The sequence below is a fragment of the Drosophila elegans genome, unplaced genomic scaffold, assembly GCF_018152505.1.
Source record: "Drosophila elegans isolate 14027-0461.03 unplaced genomic scaffold, ASM1815250v1 contig_397, whole genome shotgun sequence".
NCBI lineage: Eukaryota > Metazoa > Arthropoda > Insecta > Diptera > Drosophilidae > Drosophila > Drosophila elegans.
The window spans coordinates 1,246,511-1,259,371 of record NW_024545782.1 but is presented as its reverse complement, the minus strand read 5'-3'; the positions used below and the strand labels follow the sequence as shown (position 1 = coordinate 1,259,371).

The 12,861-nt window shown below is 38.6% G+C and overlaps 1 pseudogene; it reads left to right on the top strand.

Moving 5' to 3' along the window:
• The first annotated feature begins 10,974 nt into the window (after window positions 1–10,974).
• On the top strand, window positions 10,975–12,605 carry LOC121467392 (annotated as a pseudogene).
• Window positions 12,606–12,861: the final 256 nt, after the last annotated feature.

Below are 12,861 nucleotides of genomic sequence, written 5' to 3'. Positions count from 1 at the left end.
CTCTGGTTGCGCACCAACATCTTCGCTGCTCCACTCAGCAATTGTTTTGCATACACAAAAACCCGTAATTGGTTCCAATCAACTGTAGCTGCGCAATCTTCTAACTCTCATAACAATTGGTTTACATCTTTCAAAGTAAGCCACTATCTTCCCTGCCGTTCGAATCCCATTCCTATATGCCAGTCTGCGGACACCATTGATTCACCATCTTCACTATTATCATTCGTCTCTGACTCACCCTCGTGCTTATTCCGAAGTTGGTCAGTAATCTCTGTGTTAATTTCGCGTTCAATCCAGTCGTACCCAAGTGCAACTCCGACAACTTCCGACATAACTCTTTAAATCGCAATCGTTTCTTTCCATTTTACAACGTTAAGCTGCAAAATATTAAGTTTAATACTAAGTTTTCTTAAATTTGAATCGCAATTCAAAATGTAAATAGAAAACTGTTTCCAGCCCGATCTACTGCTCCTTGACATTTTCTATGGTGTCCAGCAGCCAGATTGGTCTATAGGACACGGGAAAACTTGTCAATGTGTGTGCCGACAGCGGTTTCATACTCCTCGTGTCGTGCTCTGCCGTCTCTCAGTCACAGCAATACATACATAGGGCCGCTGTTATAGGTGTTTGGGGTGCTGCTCGCTCTTTGCTTGTAGGTTTGTCAATGCAGTTCCGCAGATGGCGCCCGCTAAACCTCTATTTATTTTGAAACGCTATTGAAAACACTATTTACTTTTTTAAACGCTTTAGTTTGAGAAATTTTGTAAAAAAATAAATTAGGTTTTTCGATCAAAATATTAACAAATCAAAAATCGATGGGAATCGAACTTATGTTATCATAAAACAAGATTTAAATAGATTTTTTTTTCCATCCCGCGAACTGCATTGTTGACACTACAATCTGAAAGCGAGCAGCACATCCGCTTGTTCTTTTCAGTCAGTGGTTTTTCTCTCTGCCGCTCTTTAAAACACATGAACTCAGTTTTTAATTTTATGTTGCAGATAAAAAGCTTTTTAGTCTAAAATTTAAGAATTCAAGATATCCGAAAGACATAACAATAGCTGAAAAATATGCAGAAGTCGAGCTGCAGAGTCTACTAGACAACATAGCTTTAAGTATTTTGCAGCTCCAAAAAAATGTAATTGAAAATTGCCTTGATGACACAGAGGACACATTAAAATTAATTGGAAAATAGGGATTTGATGGCAGTACTGGGCACAGTGAATACAAGCAAAAGTTTTTTAACTGTAATGACGATGATAGAAGTCTATTTTTAACATCGTACGTCCCACTTCAGCTAATAACTGAAAGTAACTCCAAAATCTACACGCTATTGTAGGCCAATCAGACTTCAATTTAAAAAGGAAACAGCCATACTATCCGTTGAAGAAGAAGTCTACTTCAACAAAAAAATACACATCTTAATGCCAACCGAATTTCAAATTCCCGATAAAAAATTATTAATAAATCATGACCTGCACCTTACTATGGTGGATGGTAAAGTGTGCATCGCGTTAAGCAACACGTCGTCTATGAAATGCTTTATTTGCGGTGCGAAACCCACCGAAATGAACGTTTTGGAAAAATGTCTCTAAAAAAAATTTAATATAAAGTAAAAGTAAAAAGTAAAGTAAAAAATGTGGCAAAAAAGATCAGCAGAAAAAAAGTTTAATGTACAGCAAAGAAAAGAGCGAGTCCTCGCGGAGTTTCGCAATAAAATGGGAATAATTGTGGATAAGCCAAGAGACGGAGGCAGAGGAACTTCCAACGATGGAAATACAGCCAGGACATTTTTTGGTAATACGAGTGTGGCATCTGATATTACAGGCATTGATGAAGAAGTAATATCTTGATGCACAACGATATTGCAAGCCTTAGCATCAGTATACTCCATTAATGCTACAAAATTTTAAAGCTATGCGTTGGATACTGCTAAGAAGTTGATAAAAATATATCCATGGTCCTATCTTCCACCAACAGTGCATAAATTTTTAATTCATGGTGCGATAGTAATCGAGCACTTTAGAGCTCAGTCGCTGTCAATTGAAGAGCTCTTAAAAGTCGAACAACAAAGAAATAAAGAAATGAAAACAAACCAAGATTGTTTTTTCTCTACATATGATTTATTTGAAGATATTTGTTAAATTTTGTTTTTTTGTTGTTTTTTGTACTGAAATTAAAACCTTGATTTTGTTTTTTATGATTTAAATACATTGAAAGAACTAGAGAACCTTATTTCTTTACATTTCGAAAAGCTTGTGGAGAGGGGGAGAGGAGTAACACTTTCAAAAATTTATACTGAAGATAATATCAATATACATATCTTGGATGCTAAAAATTTTAGCACTGTAAGTATCTTTGCGCACCATCGCCATATAAGCCATACAAAGGTACTATGGGATAAGATAGAGTCCTCCGATGTAGCCGATTTTTGAAGAAAATTTCATAACGATATCTCAACGGGAAATATTCATGGCCGCGGCTCCATACAAACCCAACCAGTGTGCTGTGTGCAGTATCGATAGTTTTGATTATTGTCATATAACGCTTTGAAAGACAAGCCCACTATCGCACTACGTTTCTTGTGTCTTCTTAGCCTAACTTGATTCTTGTACAACTATTTGGAAATGCAGTGTGACCTGAAAGTTAAAATTCCGCCAAGCTCTTAGAAATATACCGCCATATTTTCCAAATATTCTGCAAATATACCATAACATTTTTTTTATAGAGCGATAATAAAGATGGTTTGCCCTATCTATCAATGTTTGCTAAGTTGTTCGACCATCGGTAGTATCGAAAGTGCTATCGATTGTTTTACCACCTTTACTGCATAGAACTAACCATAAAATGTTTTCGCGTCCAAACGGAAAAAACAAGCAAGTCTTGCCAGTTGGCGCACGGAGGGAGAGTCGAAGCGCTTTCACGTCAAACAGTTTAATATCAAGCAGTAAAGGTGCTTGGACGGTCCTGCTCAATTCCTGCGGTGGTTCATCGCCTTTAAACGTTAGCTATTTATTATTAAAAAAAGCGGCTTAAGCCAACTATAGCCATTCATTATATCTCCTTTCCAGTGGTCATCATTTCCAACAAGAACCGACTAAACTGTTCTCGACTGCCTGAAAACAGAAAGATATATTCAACTACAGAGACCCTTTTTGATCGTGTTTTACCCTCCAACGACTGTTTAAGTTTTGATAAATTCAAAGTATTCGAGAGAGATTTTACGCAAATTGATACTGAGATGTCCTAGAGATGTGACGAAGTTCTCGGTGACTGTGACAGCACCTTGTAATTGCTGTAAGATTTTTCGACTCATATACCTACGTTGTCTGGCATTCAACGAGCTGAATCAGCGAAGAGGTACAGGGACAACCAATAACAAACGGCTGCTTCTGAAACTTTTACTGCAAGAAGCACATCATCCTCCGGATAATCCAGGATCAAAAGGCTTCTTGGTGGGTAGTAGATCATTGCAGGGTAAAACGGATATTTTATTATTTTTATAGTTTTATATCCTTTAACTTGGGCAATCCGAAGTTTATATACCCTTTGCAGCTATTTCCAAAGTTAAATATTCTAATTTGTCTATGTTTAAAAACAATAAGACTATGTCGATTTTCCGATTAATTTCCAAAGTTAAAAAATTGCATTTGCTTATGTCAAAAACAATAAAGCTATGTCTATTTTTCCGATTAATTTTTCGGGTGTTCCTATGGCAGCTATACGATATCGTTGTCCGATTTGTTGGGCGTTGGTGCACTATGGTCAGTACAAACACGTGGCTTGTTACGCGCGAGCCCCAGGAGTGTTCAAAACGAGATCGCGTGAGGTGAAAGAATGAGAACAATAAAGGAATGGGCGGGCGGTCTAATTCAAAATACGTACGAAACATACTACATATATAGAACTATACTACTCGTGATAAGTAAAATAAGATTAATGCTTTCAAAATCGGTAAAGAGTCGTTAGTAGAAATAATGTTTGTTGTAGTCATTAAATAGTACGCTAGAAGGTTCATGAAGGTTTGATCGACAATGGTTTAAAATAAGAGGAATCTATATTCCTGGTAGTTCTAATAGGCACAGAGAAATGTAGGCGACCCAGTAACTCCGTGAATAAACTTACGAATAAAAACTATACCAAGCATCGTTCTACGATTAGCTAAAATTGGTAAATTAATTAGAAGAAGTCTGCTAGGGTCAGATGGTAAGATAAGGTTGCATCCCAATAAAGGCACTCCCCAGGCTTTATTTACCATTGAAGTAATATGATCAGAAAACATAAGTTTTGGGTCCAAACGGTCGCCAAGGTCATCAATACGTCTAATTTTATTCAACTCACAGCCACCTAACGTATTCGTTGCATATTGCGGGTTGACCTAATAAAATGTTCTTACTTTGCATTTGGTGTTATTTAAGTCGAATAGATTTACAGAGCGCCAGGTTTGAAAAGCATTAAGGTCCGTTTGTAAATCTGAACTGAGGGAAATACCGCTATGTTGCAGACATAACTTAACGACATCTGCGTACATGAGGACAAGCGACTTTGTCAAAACAAAAGGTAGATCGTTAAAAAATAAGGTAAACACACTCATAGAAAAAATCAAGAATTTCGATGTCAATTCAAGATCGAACGATGTCAAAACTAGGGTAAATTCGAATTTTTTTAATTCAAGAACGAAAAAAAAAAAAAAAAAAAAAACACAGACTGTCGCCGCGATCGGACGTGTTGTCGGACCGTGCTTAGTTTGTGCAAGCTTTCAAAAAGTGATAATTGGAAAAGTGCAAATCGAAAATAATCAAATTCCGCAAAGACCCTCGGGCACCAATAGGTAGATTGGTTTCTAACCAACTTACTACAACGCGAAAAGACGCTTCTTGCGATGTAATCGCAAACACACATATTAATTAATTAAATAATTAATATACGCAGACTATAATTAAAGTGAAGACAATGAGTCAAAACGATATCCGCATGCAACGTCAGCGCGAGACGAGTGACGGCTCTCATCGATCAGAAATAATGCATATTTCTCGTTTACTGCAACCGAAAATTATGCAAACCCAGACAATACGCGGTCAATCACCCCCAGTTCGACTGACCTCTTGAACGTAACGAGCGAGAGAGCGCGGTCTTGTTCTCCCGCGCTACCATCGATGTCTCTAAAGCCAAAAAGTGCCGAGTGTACTCCAATGCATGTATGCACTGACCTACGCTTATCAACAATAAGTAGCACAGCAGTGTCTTTAACCACTGCAACGGTAACAACAACAACAACAACAACAACAGCAGCAACGGTATCGACCAACCGTTAATATCATCATCAGCAACTTCGCCATCGATAAACAAACCCGTATCCAACACAAAAACGGCGTTCGCTGCGCTGCCCGAAGAATACACAATAAGCAATGAAAATAAAAGGCCGGCTGTGCAGACTGGTATGGATCGCTACATCCAAATCAAAAGAAAGCTGAGCCCCCTAAATTCTAAGCGAAAAATAACCCGTGCCAATTATAATTCAGCTGAGACTGAAACGCCCATTAATACAAACAGATTTAAAATTTTGGAAGACGCTACTGACGAAGAGGTTGACGAAGCTACCGAAGCTGAGAAGAAGAAACCGAAGCCCCCCCCAATATACATCCGGGAGAAAAGCTGCAATGCACTTGTTAACAAAATAATTGAGCTTATTGGAAAAGATAACTTCCATATAATTCCCCTTGTGAAGGGCAGCATACACGAAACAAAAGATCAAACGAAGAACGAAGACAATTACCGAGTGTTGTCTAAATATCTTAATGACAAGAAAAAGAACTTCTACACGTACCAACTTAAAAGCAGCAAGGGTCTGCAAGTTGTACTTAAAGGAATTGAATCCGATGTAACACCTGAAGAAGTAAAAAATGCACTACAAGACAAAGCTTTTAACACTAAGACAGTCTTCAATATCTTGAACAGGGATAGGAAACCGCAACCACTCTTCAAGATAGAGCTCGAATCGGAAACTAAGCCCCTTAATAGAAACGAAGTGCACCCCATATACAAACTTCAGTTCCTTCTCCACCGTAGAATCACAGTAGAGCAACCACATAAGCGCAATGGGCCGGTACAATGTACGAACTGCCAAGAATATGGCCATACAAAGTCATACTGCACACTACGCCCAGTGTGTGTATGACTCAACAACGTCAACCAACGGAGCAGACACAAAGCAACTTTGAAGCAATGATAGTTAGCCTGCAACAAAGCCTAATGGAGTTTATGTCGTTTATGCGCACAACTATGCAAGATTTAATGCGAAACCAAAATCTTCTGATTCAAATGCTGGTCTCACAACAATCAAAATAATGACGTCCCTACGAATTTCTACGTGGAACGCTAACGGCGTCTCACAGCACAAACTTGAGTTAACTCAATTTCTACTCGACAATCACATCGATGTAATGCTACTTTCAGAAACACAGCTTACAAACAGATACAATTTTCAAATAAGAGGCTACTCATTCTATGGAACAAATCATCCGGACGGTAAAGCACATGGTGGGACTGGCATTCTAATCAGAAGTCGTATTAAGCACCACTATTATAACAAAACTGCTAAAAACTATCTACAGGCCACATCTATAAGCATACAACTGATTACCGGCAACCAACTAACTCTAACCGCCGTATACTGCCCCCCTCGTTTCAATATAACCGAATATGAGTTTTTGCAGTTCTTCAACACATTAGGTGACCATTTTATAGCAGCAGGAGACTACAATGCCAAACACACACACTGGAGATCTCGCCTCGTGACTCCAAAAGGGAAGCAGCTTTACAATGCAATCATAAAATCCAACAACAAGCTTGACTATGTCTCTTCTGGTAGACCAACATACTGGCCGACAGACCCAAAGAAACTACCCGATCTTATTGACTTCGCGATAACCAAAAATATTCCCAAAAATCTTATAAGCGCCGAATGCCTTTCGGATCTTTCATCTGATCACTCGCCGGTCTTATTTCATCTTCTCCAACAACCAGGAACATTAGAACACCAGTTTAACCTGACCTCACAAAAAATCAACTGGCTCAAGTTTAGAAAATATATTAGCTCACATATTGAGCTATGTCCTCGCCTCAACGACGAAGCTGACATAGACTGCTTTGTAACTACACTGGAGTCCGTACTCGTCACTGCGGCTCAAGTTTCCACACCCCAAACCTCAAATATCCAATGCAAGCAAAAGAAGACAAATCTACAAATCGAACAGATTGTCCTAGAAAAGCGGCGCTTACGTCGGGAGTGGCAATTCTATAGATCGCCATCTGCTAGGCAGAACTTGAAATACGCCTCACGGCAACTAACTAAAGCTCTAAAACAAGAAGAATCATATGCCCAGCGCCGTTATATAGAGCAACTGTCATCAACTTGCTCAAAACACTCACTATGGAGAGCCCACCCATCTCTTAGCTCACCGAAAGAAACCGTGATGCCTATTAGAAACCCCTCAGGCGGCTGGGCGCGCAGCGATAAAGATAGAGCCAGCACATTCGCCGACCACCTTAAAAATGTCTTTCAACCAAATCCTGCCACCAATGCATTCACTCTGCCGACTTTTGCATATGACACCCAGCTTCACCATGAGCCAATCGAGTTTCGCCCATTGGAAATCGTTAGCATCATCAAAAATCATATGAACCCGAAAAAATCTCCAGGCTGCGACCTCATTACCCCTAAAATGATCACGGAGCTTCCATATTGTGCCGTTCGCACCATTACACATCTCTTCAATGCCATCGCTAAACATGGCCACTTTCCAAAAAGATGGAAAAAGTCAATTATTATAATGATTTCGAAGCCAGGAAAAGACCCCACAATCCCCACATCGTACAGACCTATAAGCCTACTATCATGCTTATCTAAACTCTTTGAAAAATGCATATTGACTCGGATAAACACATATCTACGAATCCAGAATGGAATTCCATCACACCAATTCGGATTTCGAGAAAAACACGGAACGATTGAGCAGGTCAACCGAATAACATCAGAAATTCGAAACGCGTTCGAAAAACGTGAGTACTGCACCGCCATATTTCTAGACGTCTCTCAAGTAGAGGTGGAGAACTATCGATAGTGAGCGCCATCGATGGTCGACGATATTTTATTTTAAACCATCGATAGTGTCGATAGTGCCATCGATAGTGGCTCGATAGTGTAGCCCAACAAAAAAAATTTGATTAAGCAAATATAAAAATATTATGCTTTATTTTAACTAAGTTACGATTTAAAAAAAAAAGAATGAAACGAATACAATAAAATATGCTTTATTTCAGCCAAGAGTTGCGATTTAAAAACAAAAGAATGTTAACATTTTTTTCTTTGAGTCGGGTTCGCCTCTCCGATATTATTTGGCCCGCCTTGCTGAATGTTCTTTCAGACTCCACGGACGTAGCCGGAATGCAAAGATATTTGGCGAAAAGGCTCCCAATGGCAGGGAAATCAGTTTGATTCACCTGGAAAAAAGTAATATACTCAATTATATGCAATTTATAACTCGGCACTTGTAAGAAGCGCACTATCGATGGCACCATCGATAGTGGATGGGCCACTATCGAAGGTGTCTGCTGCCATCGATGGTGGCTCGATAGTGCTAAACCATCGATAGTGGCGATAGTGCCATCGATAGTTCTCCACCTCTACTCTCAAGCGCTTGATAGAGTTTGGCTAGAAGGCCTAATGTACAAGATCAAGACAATGCTTCCCAGCAACACTCACAAACTTTTAGAGTCTTATCTACACGACAGAAAATTTGCTGTGAGATGTAACACTGCCATATCTGACGATTTTTCTATTTTGGCTGGAGTCCCCCAAGGTAGCGTGCTCGGGCCAACATTATATGTCCTCTACAAAGCAGACATCCCGACAAGCAGTCGACTGACAACATCTACTTTCGCTGATGATACAGCTATACTCAGTCGTTCAAAATGTCCAATACAAGCAACTGCGCAACTAGCTCTTCACTTGGCCGACGTTGAAAAATGGCTATCTGATTGGAGAATTAAAGTAAATGAACAAAAAAGCAAGCACGTTACCTTCACCCTGAATAGGCAAAACTGCCCACCCCTCACATTAAATAACACCCTGCTTCCGCAATCAAACGAAGTAACGTATCTAGGAGTACATCTCGACAGAAGACTCACATGGCGCCGGCATATTGAAGCCAAAAGAACACACTTAAAGTTGAAAGCCAGTAGCCTACACTGGCTCATCAACGCTCGATCTTCCCTTAGCTTAGACTACAAAGTCCTGCTGTACAACTCAGTACTAAAGCCTATATGGACGTACGGCTCCCAGTTATGGGGGAATGCTAGCAATAGCAACATCGACATAATCCAGAGACCGGGGCACCGTGGTACGTTCGCAACGAAAACATACATCGTGACTTGAACATCCCACCAGTCAAAGCAGTTATCGAAGAACAAAAGGATAAGTACCTCACCAAGCTATCTTTGCACCCGAAGCACCTTGCAAGAGGTCTAACAAGGTTGTGCAACCAATCCCGTCTTCGTCGCAATGACTTACCTACCCAGCGACCAACTTGAGGGACGCGCAATCAAAATTACAGTCCACTGTTAGTTAATGTTTAACTTTTAAGATTCGAAAACTTATTGTTAGTCTCAAAGCTAAGAGAAGATTCAATAAATAAATAAAGCAAAGTTAATAAAAAAAAAAAAAAAAAAAAAAGAACGAAAGGCTTTATTCAAGAACGAATTATTCAATCCCGAAGTTCTACATGTGAGAATGAACGTCATCAGTCCAAGTACTCAAAAGTGCTTGAAGAAAGAGCGAAAGATATTAATTTGAGTACGAAAAATTCTAAATGCAAGTATGAAAGTTTCTTAACTTAAATTTTTTTAAAAAATGTCTTTTTATGTCTCTTTCTTTTTTTTTCTTTTCTCTTTGACTCTATATGAAATTAGAATGATAAATTCATATGTAAAGGAAACAGAAAAGCAAACCCTATTTATTTTACTGCAAGTCGACCCAACCGGAATTCGAACCGAGGCCTTTAGATTCGTAGACGCATTTGCCGGTTGCGCCACACTGGCATCACAATTTACTGTGTACTATGCCCGTATAAGAATTCGAAGCAATTTGTTTGCAATCAAATAGCTTTTATTTGCTATACTTTTGAGGTCAACTAGATAAAAATTTAAACAAAAGCAGAACGTTTGAAAAAACAACATAAAAACCAAAAAAAAAAAAATTGATAACTTAGTCTGGGATTTGAGCTCGGGTTCTTAATAGCTTACCCAATGTTTGAAGTTCCAAGACACTTTCCCCCTAGGCCAATCATTTTAAGAACGAAACATTCTTCTTTTAAATTAATAGTTCTTGTTTTTTTTGTTAAATTAATAGTTTTTAATAGAGTTTACTGTTTTTAATAATTCTGATATTATTTACAAACACTAAAAGCAGGGATAAAGCGAAAAATATCGGTTTCTCTATGTATTAAAAAAAAACATTTTAAAATATTATTATCAAGTATGGCTCGTACTTATTCTGTACACGTTCGTTCTAAAAATTTTAAGAATTATTCGGGCGATTTTCAAGAACGTTCGTGCTAAAATTATTCGTTCTACTTTTTTCTGGGTGCAGAAGTGGGCCGAGGTGACTGCCTTGTGGGACGCCTGAAGTTACGTAAATCATTTTAGAGACAGAGCCTTTTAAGGGGACTCGTTGTGTCCTACCACTAAGATAACTTAAAGTCCATTTCAGAAAATCATTTGAAACCCCTAATAAGTCGAACTTCCGTACTAAAAGAGAGTGATTTACAGAATCAAACGCTTAACTAAAATCAGTGTAAACAACGTCTGTCTGATGGTTATTTCTGAAGCCATTTATAACGAAAGACGTTAGTTCCAATAGGTTAGTCGTCGTAGACCTGCGTGACCTGGCACCCGGATATCATCGACCTACAAAGATGTTGCAAGTGGAGGGTAATATTGTTTTCAAAGCTTAGGGAAAGAGACAACTTGGAAATACCTCTATAATTGCTTGTATTTGATTTACTTTCCTTTTTATGAAGGGGAATAGGAATAGGGTAATAATTTTATGTTGAAGTTTGCACAGGGTCTCTGCGCAGTATCTAAGCACACAGCCTGGTACACGGTCAGGACCCGGTCAGGTGAGTAGACTGACTTAACCCTTTGCAAATCACAGAGAATGGAGTTTTCTACTAAATTCGGACCAAATATTAAGATGGACTTGGACATGGCATATGAATATGATTGTTGTGTACAGGCCAAATCTGAATATGTCGTTTGGAAAAACTTTGCAAAAAAATCGGCTATTACGTGATCAGTGTTTGCCGTGGAATTTTCAAACGATAACTCTATCATTATGCTGGGTAAAAGGTTGATTTACGCTTAGTATTAACAAAATTAAAATAACTGTTTTGGATCTTGTAAAAATGGATCCAACAACGATTTAAATAGCCATGATAACACTGGACGTTAAGCACGCTTAAATTTGACAGAGCACTAAAGTATCTAGAAAAAGCGGCTTGCGAACGATATGCTTTACATTTATTATAAAATCTGGACTTAACATTTCTTAGACGTGACATGGCGGTTTATTGGAGTTAGGCGGGTAGAAAAACGGAAAACACTTTTGGAAGACGAAGTTCAATGCATTATAAAAGATATTAATGGCCTCAGCCATATAAGTGCTGAATAAAGTTCAGACCAGTTAAAGGCAGATATACATACAAGTATCTAAGCGACCAAAGTTTGTCATACGAAAGCAGTGGATTCGTTTAACAGTCTTCTCACAATTTTAAAAAAGTTTAAGCCATGTTTTTGAATTAGTACTATATCTCGAAAAATAACCAAATAAACTGAAAAACTGTAAAGTAATAACCTTGTAATAGAAAGAAGACTTTTGAAAAAGTTTCATCCAAAAAGCTTTTAAACGGAGAGACTAGTTTGCGTGGAAACAGACAGACGGTCATCTAGATCGATTCGGCTGATAATCCTGATTAAGAATAAGAATCTTTATATTATAAGGTCAGAACTGTCTTCATAAAAACTTTGAAAACTTCTGACTAAAACTAAAATATTTTTCGCAAGAGTATACATATATCGAAAAATTGAGCGGTATATTACTACTTCGACCAAAGCACGTTAAGACTGTCATTGCTGTTTCGGCGTGTTGTATTGGACTATGAGCAGAACGGTGAGCACTTTTAGACTCTGGAAGGCCAGAAGTACATGCTGGAGAACTGTCAGGCTCAGTGCCAGCAGCGGTACCTACTACAATACTGCAACTGCTCCCTGAACCTGTTTTGAATCTGAATTTGCCGCCTGTCGACTTAAAGACCTACCTTGCCCGGCGTCCCACAACCACCTGCTACAAAACTTCGAGCAGACTGGAGTGCATCCTTATGTGCACAAGGAAGAGTCCGGCCTGCTTTGCTAGTGCCTCCATAACTGCAAGTCCCTAACTCTAATCACTGACATGCGCTAGAACGTCCAGCAGCCCTGGCTGCAACCCAACTCAAACATTAGTGAAAGCATATGGGTGAATTTGATTGGTATGTTGAAAGTTATGTGATTTCTTTAAAATAACAAATAACCAAAAGGCAAAATTACATTACTTTTTCACCATTCAGTTTCTGTTGGAGGTATTTTTAAACTTTTTAAAAATACTACAACTATGTATATTGGAAGCGTTTTATTTATTTTTTTTTTTTGACATTTACATTTTATTTATGGAATCTTCTGCTTAGGGAGACTAACGACACATGTATTAAACCTTAAATTAAAAAGCAATATTACGGACGCAAGATTAGGGCTCTAATAACTGTTGC